We start from the raw sequence: 15,918 nt of genomic DNA on the forward strand, positions 1-15,918 counted from the left end.
CTACCAATGGAGCAGGGATAATTAAGCATTCTACCCTTCCTGATAAAAGCTGGATATTCTGAATTCAGGCTTACTCCATTTCCAGCTTTTTGCACTGAAACCCCCACACTCACTGCACAGCTGGTGTTCCTTTCCTGGCATACAGTTTTCTGTCAGGTGGCACCGAGGATCTGAACAGTTCCTGGCAAACTATGAGGAAAGAAAAGAGCGGAAAGGTTAATTAAGAAGGGGTAGGCTCAATTCCTATTTCAGCCAGAGAGATGGGGGCAGAGAATGGCTGCTCTTGCAAGGTCCCAAACAGAGGCTCTGGGGAAGCTTCCCAACCCACCAGCACCCGGCCTTGCCTCCAGACCCAACCTGGAAGAGCTCTGCCGTCAGAATTGCGCTTGCCGACCTCTTTGTACTTGGGTCTTCTGTTCAGCCTGCCTTGCTTCCTCCCAAAGTCCAGCCTCGCACGGGAAGGTTTAGCAAAGCAGCTCAGGTGGGCCAACGGCCTGAGGGCTCGTCTCTCCCCCCCCACCCCCGTCCACAACCGAGGAATCGGGGTTGGCGGGGAAAGCTGGGCTTCAGGGAAGGCCCTGCAATGCTGGGCGTCCCGCACGCTCTGGGTGCCCCGGCCCAACTCCTTTGAAGAGAGGCGTCTCGGCGCGAAGGTTTCTGGGAATGGAGCGTGGGGCTCCCGGAGGCCCGAATTCAGGGCTTACCGTCACCACCACGCCCGACCTCCGGGCTTTGCAGCCACCCCCTGTTGCCCTCGTACTGCCGCGGGCCCCGCCACCCTCCTGCACCAGGAAGTGCTGACAGCGAGGGCCTGAAGGCACGCGGCCGCCACACACCTCGCGCCGCCGTCCTCGCGCACGGCGCGTCGCCGGGCCCGACGTCCTTCCTCCTCCCCCAGCCCGGGCTGACGTCTGCCTGAATACGTCATCCCCATTGGCCAAAGGCTTCTCCGACGGCCAATCACAGGGAGAGGAGCACTTTGGGCGGGAGGCTAAGTCTCGAGGGACTTGAGGGCTAAGCCAAGGTGGTCCGGCTGCCAGAGGTAGGCGGGAGGGCCCGCTCGGGAGGGATCCTTATGGAGGCCGTCTTCTCGACCTCAGCACTCCATGAAATCACAGTGACAAGAGGGTCAGGATGCCCCAGTAGTGCATGCTCGAAGTCTTCCCTTTGAGGAGGCTATCAGTAAATGGCCCTGGCCCTGTGAGAGCGCTCCCGGCTTTCCAGAGGAAAAAGCCCGTGGATGGCTCTCCTCGCACCTTGATCAGGTCTCTCCACTCTCGGTAGATCTCAGTCCGGGGATGTTCGGGAACGAGGTCTTTAGGCTAGTGTCTAAATTCAGGCTTTTCACAGATTCTACCCCACCCTAAATCGCGGAGAATTGGTGCAACCAAGGGGGTTGCAGAACTTCCCGTGTGGAGTGGCCTCCGGTGTCCTTCCAGAGGTGATTTATTTAGCGCATTTCCTGACTGGAAACAGCTGTTTTCAGGGGTGATATGAAAAAATCAAATGATTTCAGGATCAAACATTTAGAGAGAATGCCAACCCACGTTATGGATCTGGACAGCGATTCTTACCCGTGTGTGTGTGTGTGTTAGGACCTGGGGCCTGGTTTCGGTTAGATGCCCCGCGACGTCCAGCTCTGGACGAAGAGGGCTGAATCCAAAGCCATTGGTGACGGAGTGTGGCGAATTACAACGGAGCAGCTTCCACGGAGGCCAGCTGCAGGCATAACGCCAAAATGCCTGAGACAAGGGGAACCTGCAAAGAAGCAGACAAGAGTGTCGAGAGGTGAGTAGTACGGTGCTTTCAAATACGTCTTTATTGATATCTAACACCTTTTCAAAAAGGATTTGAAGAGTATGTCAATTATATTATAATTAAATATTCTTAAAGGATTTGGGAAGGTTGACTGAAATATGGGGGGGTGGGGTGCATTTCCAAGTCAGGTAGTATTTTCCTAGTTTGAGGCCTCTGCTCTCAAGGTGGGTAGAAGATCAAGGAACAGAAGGCGTTTTTGGTCGAAGTTATGTTTCGAAGAGCAAGCAACTCCTGAAAGGACATAAAACTTAACAGAAGGAGGACACACACAAGCAAGTAAGAAAACAAAACAAAACAAAACGAAACAAAAAGAAAGAAAGAAAGAAAGAAAAAAAGAAAGAAAGAAAGAAAGACAGACAAGGCAGAACAATGTTTGTTTATGGACTCTTACTGTGGAATCAAGACTTGAGCGGGCAGGTGAAGTACCAGTAGAGGTGATCCTGTGGACTTGTAAAAGAAATAGAAATATTATATCCCCTCATGAATTTATTGTTATTAGGATTAGATTAATATTCAAGAAGTAGAGAGGACTCACTTCTTGGTTTCTTCTTCTTTTTTTTTAATCCAACACCATCTAAATAAATCTTGTGATAGAATTTCTAAAGGGAATGATAAACGGCCATCCTACCCAGGGCTTTAAAAATGACAAACATTGGATGGTAAAGTGTAGCCACCAGAGGGTAGAAATGAGTAAAAATATTTTGTCTTCCTTTGTATGGGTAGCCAGTGCTTTTTGGAGTTGATTTTTCTTTTTTTCCGTTTCTTCTCCTTGGCATTTATGGTTTTAGCTATTTTAGAAGTAGAGACAGCACAGCACTCAGCCCTACATAATAATTTTAATATTCCTTTTTTATTTTTATTTTATTTAATTAATTTATTTTTAATATTTCTTTTTTTAATACAAAATTATTTTGCAGGTCTTTCCTAATCTTTTACCATTTTATGGAATGTTGTTTTTCTTCTTTGTGTGTTAAGGTAATGGCTGTGGCAGGGTGTGTGTGTGTGTGTTCAACTTTGAGAGTTGTAAAACCGAGCACTGAATGTAATATTCCATGCGTTAAAAACAAAACAAAATGAAAACAAATGAAAAGGAAAAAAACCCCTAAATAAAAAACAACCACAGATCTCTAAACATATTCTCAATCCATGGACTTCTCTCCATTTTTACTGCTACCATGTAATCAACTCCTTATTACTGCAGCTTGACCTTCAAACTAATTTTCTTGCTTTCACCCTTGACCCTCTTTACTCCATTTGTCACATAAGCAGGCAGATCTTTTCAAAGTCTGAGTTAGATCATGTCATTCTGCTGTTGAAAACGCTCACAGGCTTCCCTCTACCTGAGAATAAATTAATCAAAATTTTCTCTAACCTGAAGAATCTTTCATATTTCTATCACTCCCTCTTCATTTCAACATTCTGCTGGATCCAGCAGGTTTCAGCCTCACACATGGGGGCTTTGGCATTAGTAGTTACCATTGCTCGTATGTTCTCATGGTTGGCTGCTTCTTCCCAGATTTCAACTTAAATGCCAAACTCTCTGGAGAGTTTGTCCTTGACATCCAATGTAGCACAAGCCAAAAGTCATTCTCATCAGTCTGTTTTAAATCTCTGCTTAGTGTTCCATCTGACATCTTATTTATTAATCTTCTCTCTCCCTCCACTAGAATGTAAGCTTTCTGAGAGCCGGGAACTTGTCTACTCATTATCTAGAAGAGTGCCTGGCTCATAGTAGGTGCTCAGAATAACCCAAGCGGAACTCATCTTTTTACTTTCAGTCACGTGAGTGTAAACAATTTTTCCCACTGAGTATTAATCCTTGTGATGCTTTATTTAGAGACAGCTGTTTCAGATAGATTTAACTTTCAGCAACTTTTTCACCACCGAGTTATCTTTTTTTTTTTTTTTTTAAGTAGGCTCTTCACCCAATGTGGGCTTGAACTCATGACCCCGAGATTAACAGTTGCGTGCTTTACCAACTAAGCCAGCCAGGTGCCCCCTGAGTTATCTTTTTCGATTTGTACATAACTTTATTTCAAATGTTATCTATAAATTCATTAATATAAAATGATTTACCCAGGATTACGCAACTAGTAAGCTGAGAGACTTCATTTACTCTTCCATCTGTTGCTAAATGTGAGACATTAGGCTGAGCTCTGGGGGTACACCATGAACTAGAAAGACCCAATTCATGTCTTCATAGAGCTTATCTTCTGGTGAGGGAGATAGGAAAGCAAAAGGAAGGCAAAATACTTGCAAGTTTTTATTGGTGATGTGAAGGAAGCAAGAAAAATCTATCTCTAGAAGATCATAAAATATTCTAGAATATGGCTCTGATCTAGGACTCAATGAATCAATAAACGTTTCTCCCCCCCCCCCAAACATTTCTTGTGCTGGTTGTTTTCCTTTGGCAATCATCTTTGGCTTTTGAACTTGCTATGGAGGATCAGGAATACTAGATGCAAAGTAGAGGTAGAAGCTGTGATAAGAGGGGCGGCTGGGTGGCTCAGTGGGTTAAGCGTCTGCCTTCAGCTCAGGTCATGACCTCGGGGTCCTGGGATCAAGCCCTGCATTGGGCTCCCTGCTCAATGGGGAGTCTGCTTCTCCCTCTCCCTCTCCTTCTGCCCCTTAGCTCGCTCGTGCTTGTGTGTGCTCTCTCTCTTAAATAAATAAAATCTTTAAAAAAGAAACATCTGATAAGATAGTAGGAGAAGATTCTTAGATAATGAGAGTTAAAGGTTGTTCATTTCTCTGCTAAATGTATTCATTTCCCAGTCTGGTTTGTTTAAAGCCCATCAAACAAGTGCTGTGATGCCTACTTGAGAGAAGTCCTTTTTTTGGTCACATGAGATCAAATATGAGGGTCTGTGAAACTACAGACAGAATGTGAGAGGATAGATAATGACTGGATCAGCTTGATGAGAAGGCACATACTGAAGAGAAGTGGAATTCCAGTTTAGATAGATAAGGAAAGGTCAGATCATGGTAAATAAGTGTGAATTTAGTGTATTGAATGAATAAGTGTAGCACTTTGAAAGCAGACGAGGAACTTGGCCTTTATCCTGACCACAGTGTAAAGCAATGGAAAGAGCATGGGCTTTGGAGTCAGATGGATGAGGGGTTCACTTCATAGCCAGCTAATCTCAGGCAAGTTTCTTCACCTTGTTGAATCTTTTTTTTTTTTTTTTTAAAGATTTTGTTTATTTATTTGACAGAGGATAGAGACAGCCAGCAAGAGAGGGAACACAAGCAGGGGGAATGGGAGAGGAAGAAGCAGGCTCATAGTGGAGGAGCCTGATGTGGGGCTCGATCCCATAACGCCGGGATCACGCCCTGAGCCAAAGGCAGACGCCCAATCGCTGTGCCACCAAGGCGTCCCTACCTTGTTGAATCTTAATTTCCTCATTTGTAAAATGGTGGTAGTACTCTCTCCATGGTGTTGTTTTAGAAGTTAGAGATAATGAGTGCAACGTGCCCTTCACTTGATATATGCTCCGTTATTATTTGCTATTATGGGGCATTGTTGAGCCACCGAAGATTTGGGGGCAGGGTTGATACTGGTAGCTCATTCTAGTGAGATTATAAACAAATGCTGTACGTTGTTTTAAGAACTTTATGTGTATTTTAATTCTCACAGTAGTCCTGTGAGAGAGATATAGTTATTATTCCCATTTTACAGTTGAGGAAACAGAGGCTCAGAGAGGTTATATAATTTGTCCAGGGTCACATAGTAATACATTTACTTAAGTGTTCTTGCAGAGGAGGAAGGTTTGCAGCCAGACAGTCTGAGTGCAGACCTATGCTCTTAACCATTATTCTAGGTTGTGAAATCTTATGAAGATTCATTTGGCAGTAGTCTACAGGATAGAATTTAGATTTGTCACTAAGAAAGAAAAAGGAAATTTTAAATTCATCATTATCATCTTTGTTTAGTAACCACCGAATGACCATAAAATACTAGTCTTTGTAAGCCTATTATAAAAAAAAATCCAATCTCTGTCCTTCATGGCATAACAGTGTTAAGAACATATTTTCTTAACTCAGGAAAAGAATACTCATATAATCCTTTACTTGGGTTAAATGTAAAAAGAGAATGTACGAATTAGATCATCTTGAGCTTGAAGTGCACAAAGAAATAGAATTTTCTTAACAGGAGGACTTGTTTTTTTCTTACACATGCTGTTATCTCCTCTAAATATATTGGTTACTTATTGAATTCCATTTATTTTCCCCCTCAAACCCACATTATTTTGCTTTGGGGACAAATGGGAAGACAGTGATTTTCCTCAACAGCCCAATGGATTCAGCCTCCTTCTAGTTGAAAGTATAGACACCAAAACTGTTAACAAGTCCAGGCATTAATTTTTTCTCATTAGCTCTAATGCAGTTAAATGAAAACAATGAAATTGAGAGTTTACCTCAGATATTCCCTACCATCCCAATCAATACATAATAGTCCTATTTCTAGGATTTTTCTTTCCTTCCCTTCCTGTCTTCTTTTGGGAAAGTGCCTTGGGGTTGAAAGCAACAAACCAAATACCAGCAAATAAAATCAGCTTTTCTTCTCCTATTTTCCTACCCAGAAAGGAAAAGGGAAAGAGAGCAAGAACCCCGCCATCCAAGAGAACTGATGCTTAGGCGTGCCATCCTAGAAAGCCCTTGTTCCTTCACGTACCCCCCCCCCGCCGGAGCTCTGCAGCAATTCCTCAGAGATTGTGTAGTCTCCACTTTAAATATAAATATATATATAAAACTTCCCCCGGTCTCTTTCTCTCCTCCTCGCTCTCCTTTTTTTTTTTAATTTCCTATAATAAAGTTTCCTATTGGATAAAATCAGCTCTCTGATTTATGCCTGGTTCCTATTGGAAGTTCTCAGGGGCTGACATCACTTAGGAAAGCGAGGGGGTAGGGCTGCCAGATCAGTTTGTCACCACCCAGGCTCCCTAGCCTTTGGCTGGGTGCAACTTCCATTTTAGGTGTTGGATCTGAGAGAAAAAAAAAGAGAGAGAGAGAGAGACTGAGAGAGAGGGAGAGAGAGAGAAAGAAGAGCAGGGAAGATCCTGAAAGGAGGAAGAGGTGGCGAAAAATCAAGTACCTTGCTGGATTTGTCTTTCTCAGCACATTGACGAAGCCTTGGGTTTCTTTCTTAAAGGATTGGTTTTTAGAAGTCCACATTTGAGGTGTGTGCCTTTTTAAAGAATGTGTGTACAGACGGGTAAAGGAGGAGAAGCCAAGTCGAATTTTTGTCTTACGGTAACCAGAAGGAAGTTAAAAGCGAGAGAATCTGCTCTGCTGACGGGTGACTTTTAAGCGATTACTATTTTTCTTTCTAATTACTTTGGGGAATTTGGGTATTTTATTAAATTAAAAAGTAAAATATTTAAGACCCAGAAACAAACTTCTAGGTCTCTCTAATATAGAGATGAATAGATTCAGAGGGGTGAGAGCAAATTTACATTTACATGTAAATTTACATTTTGGTGTGTTCTCTGATTTTATATTTTTTCTGGTTTTAAGCTAACAAACTTCTATTTTCAGAGCCCAAACCAAAAGTTCAGTTTTTTGGCATGTTGCGTGTGGGTTGGGAAAGGAATTTGTCCGGGTCGGAAGCTAGTTATACAGATGGTTCTTCATATGTTTCAAAACTTTTTTTCCCCCGTTATCATTAGATTTGTGGAAGTGAGAAGTTGTAGGGGAGCTTTGCAGTTTTAAATGGTGGTGTTTTTTCACCCCAGAGAGTTTGAACGGCCCAGATCAGTTTCAGCCCTGCTGTTCCTGGGTGGATCCCTCTTTTACTTTTCCAGGTGCGGTGGGTGGGAGCCTCATTCTCCTGCTAGACGTAGCCTCCCTGCTTTGCTTTATTATAAAAGAAAACAAATAGATCCACGTTAAACAGACTGCCATTCCTTTCTTCCTGAGACTACGTTTGACGGCAGAGATTTGTGGAGGTGTCGTGGATTTAGTTTGCAAGTACATAACGTTTGATTTATGTGCTTCAAGGGATAAGGAAATTCTAATCATGCGTTTTCAGTTCACCTGAATAAAGTGGCAACACACCTGGAAATATTTTCAGATTTGTACCCTCTGAAAGGGCCATGGATTAAATAAGATGAGGCTAAGAGAAAACACTCAATGCAAACTTAAGTGTTCAGAATGCATTTAAGAAAGCACAACAGGAATTCTTATTTTTAAGCCAACTGAAAGTTGTTTTTTGGAGGTGAGTTTTTTTGTTTGGTTAATTTGCCGTGAAATCAGATGTCTGTAAGAGCTGGAGGCCCATGCCTGCTTTCATATATTTAATCTTAAGATTTGTTTTGATTTTGTTTTTGCAAATACATTCTTGCAAAAATACTGTTTGTAGATAATTATATAGCCAACTCATCAGTAGCTGAAAACTGAGTGTTCCCTTCTTTCTGTCTTTGAAAATGCGAATCGGTCTGAAAATTACAGCTGGAATAGATACTGCCCTGATTGTAACAAGATGGGCCTTAATAGATAAGCTGCTCTTTAGCTTTAAACTGGTATGTATCTTTAATAATCCTCTCTGGTTTTGTGCCCTCCCCCCATTCTTTTTATACCACAACACTTCCTTGAATTTCTTTTCCAGAATGAGAGTATTTCTTGAAAGATGATTTCATCCTTGTGAGGTTGTGGCTTCAGAGGAAACAACTTTGTTCCCTCTTTTAATACAATCTATGCGAGGGCTACAGTAAAATCTTGATGTCTGGATCTCATAATTACAGCAAGTGCAGTTAAAAAGAGAGGAAAAAGACAATGTGTACAGTTTGTTGGGCTGTAGTTCTCATTTAATATTTTCTAAATTTTCTTTCAAACATTTCTCTGCCTTGACTCCAGCCTAGGGGAGATTTCTTGGTGGATCTTCGGAGGGTTGGTCGTGTTGCTGCCAGAGTGTCGGTTTCCCACTCAACCTTTAGGGGGAGGGATGAGGGAATCTGAAGAAGGAGTACAAAGGCAGTTTGAAAATAGGTTCTGGATGACTGAGTGGTGGTGATTTGGTTCCAGCTTTAAATACTGGGCTTTGTGTAGCTGTAGTGAGCATCCTAGTAACTAGCGTCCAGGACTATTTCCACGACTGAGGCTTTGTTTTGACTGGTGTGTACTATAGAGCCTTTTGGTTGATAAGACGGAAGATTTGTCTTTCACCTCACCTCTACTAGTTCTTTCAGGAAATATAAGGGGTGCAAATAACTAAATCTTTTATTTCTTTGTTTTGTTCCTCATTTTGGTTTTGGGGTAAAAAATGACAAGTATGAATTGTGCAGATTTTTCTTGTTTTTGTTTGACTCCTATATACTGTTGGTTTCTTTGTTACATGACTAAGGTACGGTCTATGTATTCCAGGTGGGTGTCTCTTTTGGGTGGTTAGAGTTCTAGTGCCTTTCTTAGGGTTCCAAATTATGGAGTGTCACAGGGGCAAGGATATGTTTTCTGAGTATAAAATTGGGACTATTGGAGATGTTTTAAAAAAAAAAAAAAAAGCTCCGAGTAATTGCATTTTACCCTTAGGTTTATGAGGTAGTTGTTCTCTAGGGACGGGTGAGACAGGATGGATGCAAATAAATTAAGCATAGATCACCATACAATTGGAATAACAAAATGATTAGCTCTGTATAATTTATTGCTTTCTATTTTAGTACCTGATGGTCCCCTGTTTCTTCCAGCCCTCTCTCCCCTCCCCCTTGCTGTTTTTTTTTTTTACTGCATGCTAAGCATTTTGCATAAACTATTTACTTAATTTCCCACAACTGTTTTTTAAGGAATGTGAGCCTCAGAGAAGCTGAGGTTTGCTGAAAATCTCACTGGCTGTAAGTGGCCAAGGCCAGGATTAAATCCTTGTCTGACTAACTACAAAGTCCATGGACTTAGCCACTAATGTACTACTGTTCTCCAGAGAGAACAGAAACAAGAACCAGAACTAAAATGAGCCCTTGCTAGAGGCAGAAGTGTTTAATTTTGCAGAGGGCCAGTCCCCACTTAGATTTCCAACCCCCTGCATGTTGGGATAATAATATGTAAAAAGTCCATTTTCCATGAATCCTATAGGGAGCTGAATATGTTAGAATGGGTATCATCTCAGTCTTTAAAACAGGGATCTTCCCATATGCTCATCATTGCTGTTCTGAATTCTTAAACTTACCGGAAATGCCTCCAACTTTGATTATCAGTGAAATTTCTTCTTCCAGACAATTTTTAGGCATGTGGTTTGGAATGATCTTGCCAACTTGCAGGGAGAGGCTTGTAACAGTAGCTCCAATAATGTTTATCACACTGCGTTAAAATTGTCTACTTACTTTTGTCTTTCCCTCTAACTGCGAGCTGCTTGAGTGCAGATGCTGAGTTACTTCTGTGTCCTCTTAGCACCTATCTCAGTGTCTGGTATATACCGAGGTGTCAGTAAGCCTTGGTTAAATAAGGCACTTGATGGGAATCACTGAGGGACTTTTGTGGGGAAGGCTGAAAGGAAGTTGAGATAGGAAGCAATACAACCTAGATTAATGAAATCACAGTGTGATTTCTGCTGTAGTTTGTAGTTTTGACCTTTTACACATTTCCTACCTCTCATTTTTAAGTAAGATTTCTGGAGATAATCGGAGATTTAAAATTTCATTAAAAACAAAATTCTGTTTCTTTTCTGGGCAAGCTGTCCAAAATAGTATAAAAAGTAAGGGTCCTAATATTTCATAATCTGGGCAGCTGTTAACTTCAACCCCTGAAACCTTAAATAAAGCCATTGTCTAGGGGAGAGGCACTGCTTACCTGGAACTTACTAGGGCAGCAGCAGGGAAGTATTGCTATCAGACATGTTGGAAGTGAGTGGTTTTTATACTAGTTAATAAAAACATAAAAAGCTTGGGACGATAGTTTTGAACATCAGTGTTCTAAAGAAAGTATGTTCGAATATCATTGTATTTTTTTTATCAGTGCTTCTGCCATGAAACTGCAGGAATTTTGTTCAAAATTGGGAATTTTATGAATTTAAAAACCCAAATTAATTTTCATGGGTAATTTAGAATGATAGTAACAGGAAACTTGCCTAAAAGAATGATGCGTAGGTTATCAGTATGTGATTTCATGTTCTCTTTCATTGCACAAGGATTCAAGTGCCGTGATCGTAAAGCTGAAATAGGGATCGTGCTGCCTAAATGCAGCTGCTTGCAAGGTTTCCAATAGAGAGCATTGATACAGCCTGGCAAGGACAGAGTAAGGAGGGAAGAACTGATATTCTGGTTAGAACTAGCAAGGGGGAAATAAGTGTATGGATAGATGTGTATTTGGTTATATTGTATAATGAATTTTTGGGAGTAAGTGTGCCCCCCTCCCTCTGTATTTGGGATTACATGTCATTGGTTATTAAATATTAAGCATTGAGAATGGAGCCCGCACTTACTGTTGTGGTTCAGGGACAGTGTTCCGCATTTTTAGGGCCATTTCCTCTCCAGTGAGTCCTTCAGTCTGACTGGAGTGGTGTGGGCAATTTAGATCAGGCATTTAGTGGGGACATTATAAGGATCGTTTTCTTAAAGTCTTCTTTGCTGGCCAACAGGTAATTTGGTCATCACTTTTACAAAAGATACCCCATTATATGATGATAAAAGCAACTTCAAACTTTTAATTTGGAAAAAAATTTCAAATGTAAAGGAAAGTTCCGAGAATAGCACAAGACCGCCTGTGTATCCTTTAGTCACCTAGACACCCACAGTTAAGCTTTTGCCTCAAATGCTTTATTATTCTGTATTTTTTGATCAATATGCTGACCAAACGGAATTTCCAGTCTAAGAGTTCCACAGATCTGGAGAGGCAAGGCAGTGTAGTGTAGTGGTTAAGAGCAGGGATCACTGAGCTAGTCTGCCCGAATCGACTCTTGCACTGCTGCCTACTAGCGTGTAGCCTTGGGCAAATTGTTGAACCACTCTATGCCTTGATCTCCATTGGTAAAATGAGGACAGTATTATTGCTCTCATAGAATTGTTGTGATGCTTAAGTGATTTAATATATGTAAAAATGTTGCTCAAAGTAATGCCTTGTAAGTTTTTGCTATTAGAATGGATGCTTTAAATGAATTCAAATATCTTTTGTCTGTTGGACTAAATACCCTCTCAGGTCTCTTAAATCCTGATATTCTGTGGTATAGATGTTTGTGTTAAAGATTTTATTTATTTATTTTTAAGGATTCATTTATTTACTTGAGAGAGAGAGAGAGCGGGCGCACGCAGCAGGGAGGGGCAGTGGGAGAGGGTGTCTTAAGCAGACTCCACATTGTGGGGGGGGCAATCTCAGGACCAAGGTCACAACCTGAGACGAAACCAAGAGTCCCACACTTAACTGACTGCACCACCTAGGCGCCTCTAAGATTTTGTTTGTAAGTAATCTGTATATCCAGCATGGGGCTTGAGCTTACAGCCCTGAAATCTTGCATGCTCTACAAACTGAGCCAGCCAGGCTCCCCAAGCTAACTTTTGGAAAGGTAAGTGTCTAATAATAGGCAAGTCTGGGGAGTTATTTGGGCAGGGTTGTCCAAAATACAGGGATGGAAAACTTTTTTCTTTTTTTTTTTAAGATTTTACTTATTTATTCGACAGAGATAGAGACAGCCAGTGAGAGAGGGAACACAAGCAGGGGGAGTGGGAGAGGAAGAAGCAGGCTCATAGCTGAAGAGCCTGATGTGGGGCTCGATCCCATAACGTCAGGATCACGCCCTGAGCCGAAGGCAGACGCTTAACCGCTGTGCCACCCAGGCGCCCCAGGGATAGAAAACTTTTAATAAAGTAAAGTGAGGCATTACTGGGAGAAGAGAAACAGATTGCAGAGCTTGAATATCTTACAGTAATTTCTTCAGAGACTTGGAGACTTTAGGGAAAAGAGCCCTACAGGTTTCTCCCATCTTTTCTTTTTCTTTTTTTCTTTTCTTTTACTTATTTATTTGAAAGAGAGAGGGAGAGGGCGCCCACATAGATGGCGGGGGGAGGAGTAGAGGCAGAGGGAGAAGCAGGCTTCCCACTGAGGAAAGAGCCGTAGGTGGGGCTTGATTCCAGGACCCTGAGATCATGACCTGACCCAAAGGCAGATGCTTACCTGACTGAGCCACCCCGGTGCCCCCTCTCCCATCTTTTCTATCTACAAGAGACAAAACTCTAGCATCCAAGGGTAAACTTTAATTTTGCAGAGACTGGACTGGAAAAGCTTTGTTTGGGCTTATTATTTTTTACTTTGGACTAGATTCTTTATCTTGAAGTATTGTCCAACCAGGATTTTGTAGGATAATATTCAGCAATGAATGGTTGTACAAGAAACTACATAGAAATGAGGGCAGGCTTTTACTATCCCTTTTCTTGAAATAAACTTCCCTCTTTTATGTTCAGGGAACATCATTCTCTATTTTTAACCCTTATTTCTGAACATTTGTAAAACTGGGGTGTGTAGAAATTTTGAGTTCATTAATGCTTCCCATGAGAAGTGTGCTTCTAAGAAAGAGGTCTGCTCTTGTATGTAGAAAAGGCAAACTGTGGCCTGTGGGAAATATATATGTGTTACATGCACCCTTGCCTGGAAACTTCTAGGTTTCTTCTAGCTAGAAGGTTTTCCTTCTCATCCTACTAACTAACCCATGACTGGTGTTCTGAATAGTATTTAAACTAATTTCTGTTGGCACTCCATAGCTTCCTATCATAACTCCCCACCCAACTCTTTACATTTTTTTTTTTAAGATTTTATTTATTTATTTGACAGAGAGAGAGACAGCCAGCGAGAGAGGGAACACAAGCAGGGGGAGTGGGAGAGAAAGAAGCAGGCTCCCAATGGAGGTGCCTGATGTGGGGCTCGATCCCAGGACTTTGGGATCACCCCCTGAGCCGAAGGCAGGTGCTTAACGACTGAGCCGCCCAGGTGCCCCTGTGGAAGAAGTTTCTGATTCTGACCATAGAATAAATTGTACTTATATGCTAAAGGTACAAGTATTAGGATACTGCTTCTGGTTTATTTCAGTTAGATCTAGATTAAGATAAATTGTGATTCAAGAAGATTTCTTCTAGTAATTCAGATTAGTTTTTATCTTTTTGATTTTCAGATCTCATCCACATTTACTAATGAATTACCCATTTTGGGTCACTTGACAGTAGAGCTAAAAAAATGTACTTTTCCAAGAGTAAATTACCAGTTTTATATGTGTGCTTCCTGTGTTGTTTTCTGTTGGAATGCAGTAGCACATTGAGAGATTGCTTTGTGGTGTGAAAAGATTTTTGTTTTAGGGAGCTTGTATTTTAAGAAACCAAAATATATTCTGATGGTTGAGGACATAAGACATTGTTATAGAAACTAGGTCAACTTTTCAATACTTTTATCAAAGCACCTACAGTTTCCGTTTCTTTGCAAGTGGAGTGAATCTCATTGAAACAAAGTAGCAGCACACTTTTAAAATAGGGTAGCCTGTTTTAAAGGAGAAATTAGTGCCAATCTGATTTGTTTCCACTCTTTCTGTGTTGGAATGGGGGAAGTTCTGTAACCTCTCTGCTGTTCTGCTCTCCAGTGAGTACTTTGTCAACCAGGGCAGAATTTGTTGTTTGAATGTGTACCCTGCTGAAGGTCAGCCAAATGTGCAGGTCAGGCTACAAGAGACCCCAGCTAATGGGCCTAAGATCACAATTAGAAAAAAAAAAAAAAGTATAGAAAGTTACATTAAATGGAAATCAAAGATGTTATTAAGTGCATTTCTAAAATTAAGTGTTATCACAGATCTCAGAAAGAGGGCTCCCAACAGTAAGCAAGAATCTTTTTACTCTTTCCTATTTTTATTTTTAAAAATTGCCTTCTTAGGCTATTTTAAGAAAACATGACAGCATTCTTTGTCCCATCCTTTTATCTTACTACCTTACATGAGCTCTTATATACATGTGGAAATATCTGTTTCTCAACTATTCCTAAGACTCAGAAGACAATATATAGCCCAGCATATTAATTGAAAGAGTGAATTGTTGGGGCGCCTGCCTGGCTCAGTTGGTGGAGCACATGACTCTTGATCTCAGGGTTGTAGGTTTGAGCCCCATGTTGGGTGTGGAGATAACTTAAAAATAAAACATCTTAAAAAAAATTAAAGACTGAATTGTTTTGAATTGTTTTGCACATGTATATGTCACTCTCGGTATAGAACTTCATTGCAAGAAACTTTTTTTGGCAGGAGAGGGGCAAGATTTCTTTACTCCAAATATTTAGTTGTAACAATACGAGAGTTATCTTTTAAATCTCCTAACAAGATGTAGTGAATAAACCTTCGTGTGCAAAAGTATAGAAAGAAAAATGAACAAAGCTGATTTATTTTTCTAAAATTTAACTTTTTGTTTTCAGTGGAAAAGTGAAACATCTTCATTTATTTAAAAAAAAATTAGGGGGAGCCTGCTTCTCCCTCTGCCTGCTGCTCCCCCTGCTTGTGTTCTCTCTCTCTGACAAATAAATAAATCTTAAAAAAAAAAATAAAAAATTTGAGAGCCTGTGGTATGCTATGCACTAGGATATAATAGTACACCAAATAGACCTCACAGAGTTTATAGTCTAGTTGGAAGAGATAGATAATAAGTAAATGTATAGTATGCCAGAGTTGGTGATACAACTGAGAAAAAAATAAAGCAGAATATGTGGAGTGGTGAATAAGAAGTGCAAGGGTAGGAGTGAAGTTTTTAAATATAAGGAGTGGTTGGGGAAGGCCTCACCTAATAAGGTATGTTTGAGAGAGACCTTAAAAGATATTAGGGTGAAGTCATGTAGATAAGAGTAGAAAGTGCAAGTCCTGAGGCTGCTTGTTACCAGTGAGCAAGAGACATGGGGGAGAAGTAGACCTACTCAGAGAGTTTCAATAGATACATGTTGGGGGGAAGAGGGGATAATTTAGGACCTTCTCATGCACTGTACAATGCAAAAAAGTGTTTCCTCCTCACTTAAGACCCCAGAGACAACGGATGGTAACGAATTTTTGCGTGTTCTCTGTAGAGTTGAGGCCATACCTGACCCAGTGTCCATCTTTGTCCCATTGCAGAAGTTCCGTGTGAGTATAGTCAGCATGTAATTTGCAGAGTAGCAGATTTTGCATAG

General features: G+C 41.1%; 2 protein-coding genes across 10 annotated transcripts in view; one reads left to right on the top strand and one right to left on the bottom strand.

Moving 5' to 3' along the window:
• Positions 1-15,918, bottom strand: part of BTBD18 (BTB domain containing 18) — a 44,361-nt gene that overhangs the window by 7,604 nt on the left and 20,839 nt on the right. Inside the window, exons 3-5 of the mRNA XM_002922716.4 lie at positions 1,575-1,758; positions 358-1,476; positions 114-189 (exon numbers count right to left, since the gene is read on the bottom strand). The gene's annotated coding sequence lies outside the window, so the exon portion shown is untranslated. The remainder of the gene's footprint in view (positions 1-113; positions 190-357; positions 1,477-1,574; positions 1,759-15,918) is intronic.
• Positions 6,739-15,918, top strand: part of CTNND1 (catenin delta 1) — a 46,699-nt gene continuing 37,519 nt past the window's right edge. For 7 of the 9 annotated variants that reach the window (XM_034645120.1, XM_019803225.2, XM_034645123.1 and 4 more), the window contains exon 1: positions 6,739-6,998. The gene's annotated coding sequence lies outside the window, so the exon portion shown is untranslated. The other 2 variants (XM_019803227.2, XM_034645121.1) reach the window with 2 other exon arrangements.

Source organism: Ailuropoda melanoleuca, chromosome 16 (genome assembly GCF_002007445.2).
Source record: "Ailuropoda melanoleuca isolate Jingjing chromosome 16, ASM200744v2, whole genome shotgun sequence".
NCBI classification, from domain to species: domain Eukaryota; kingdom Metazoa; phylum Chordata; class Mammalia; order Carnivora; family Ursidae; genus Ailuropoda; species Ailuropoda melanoleuca.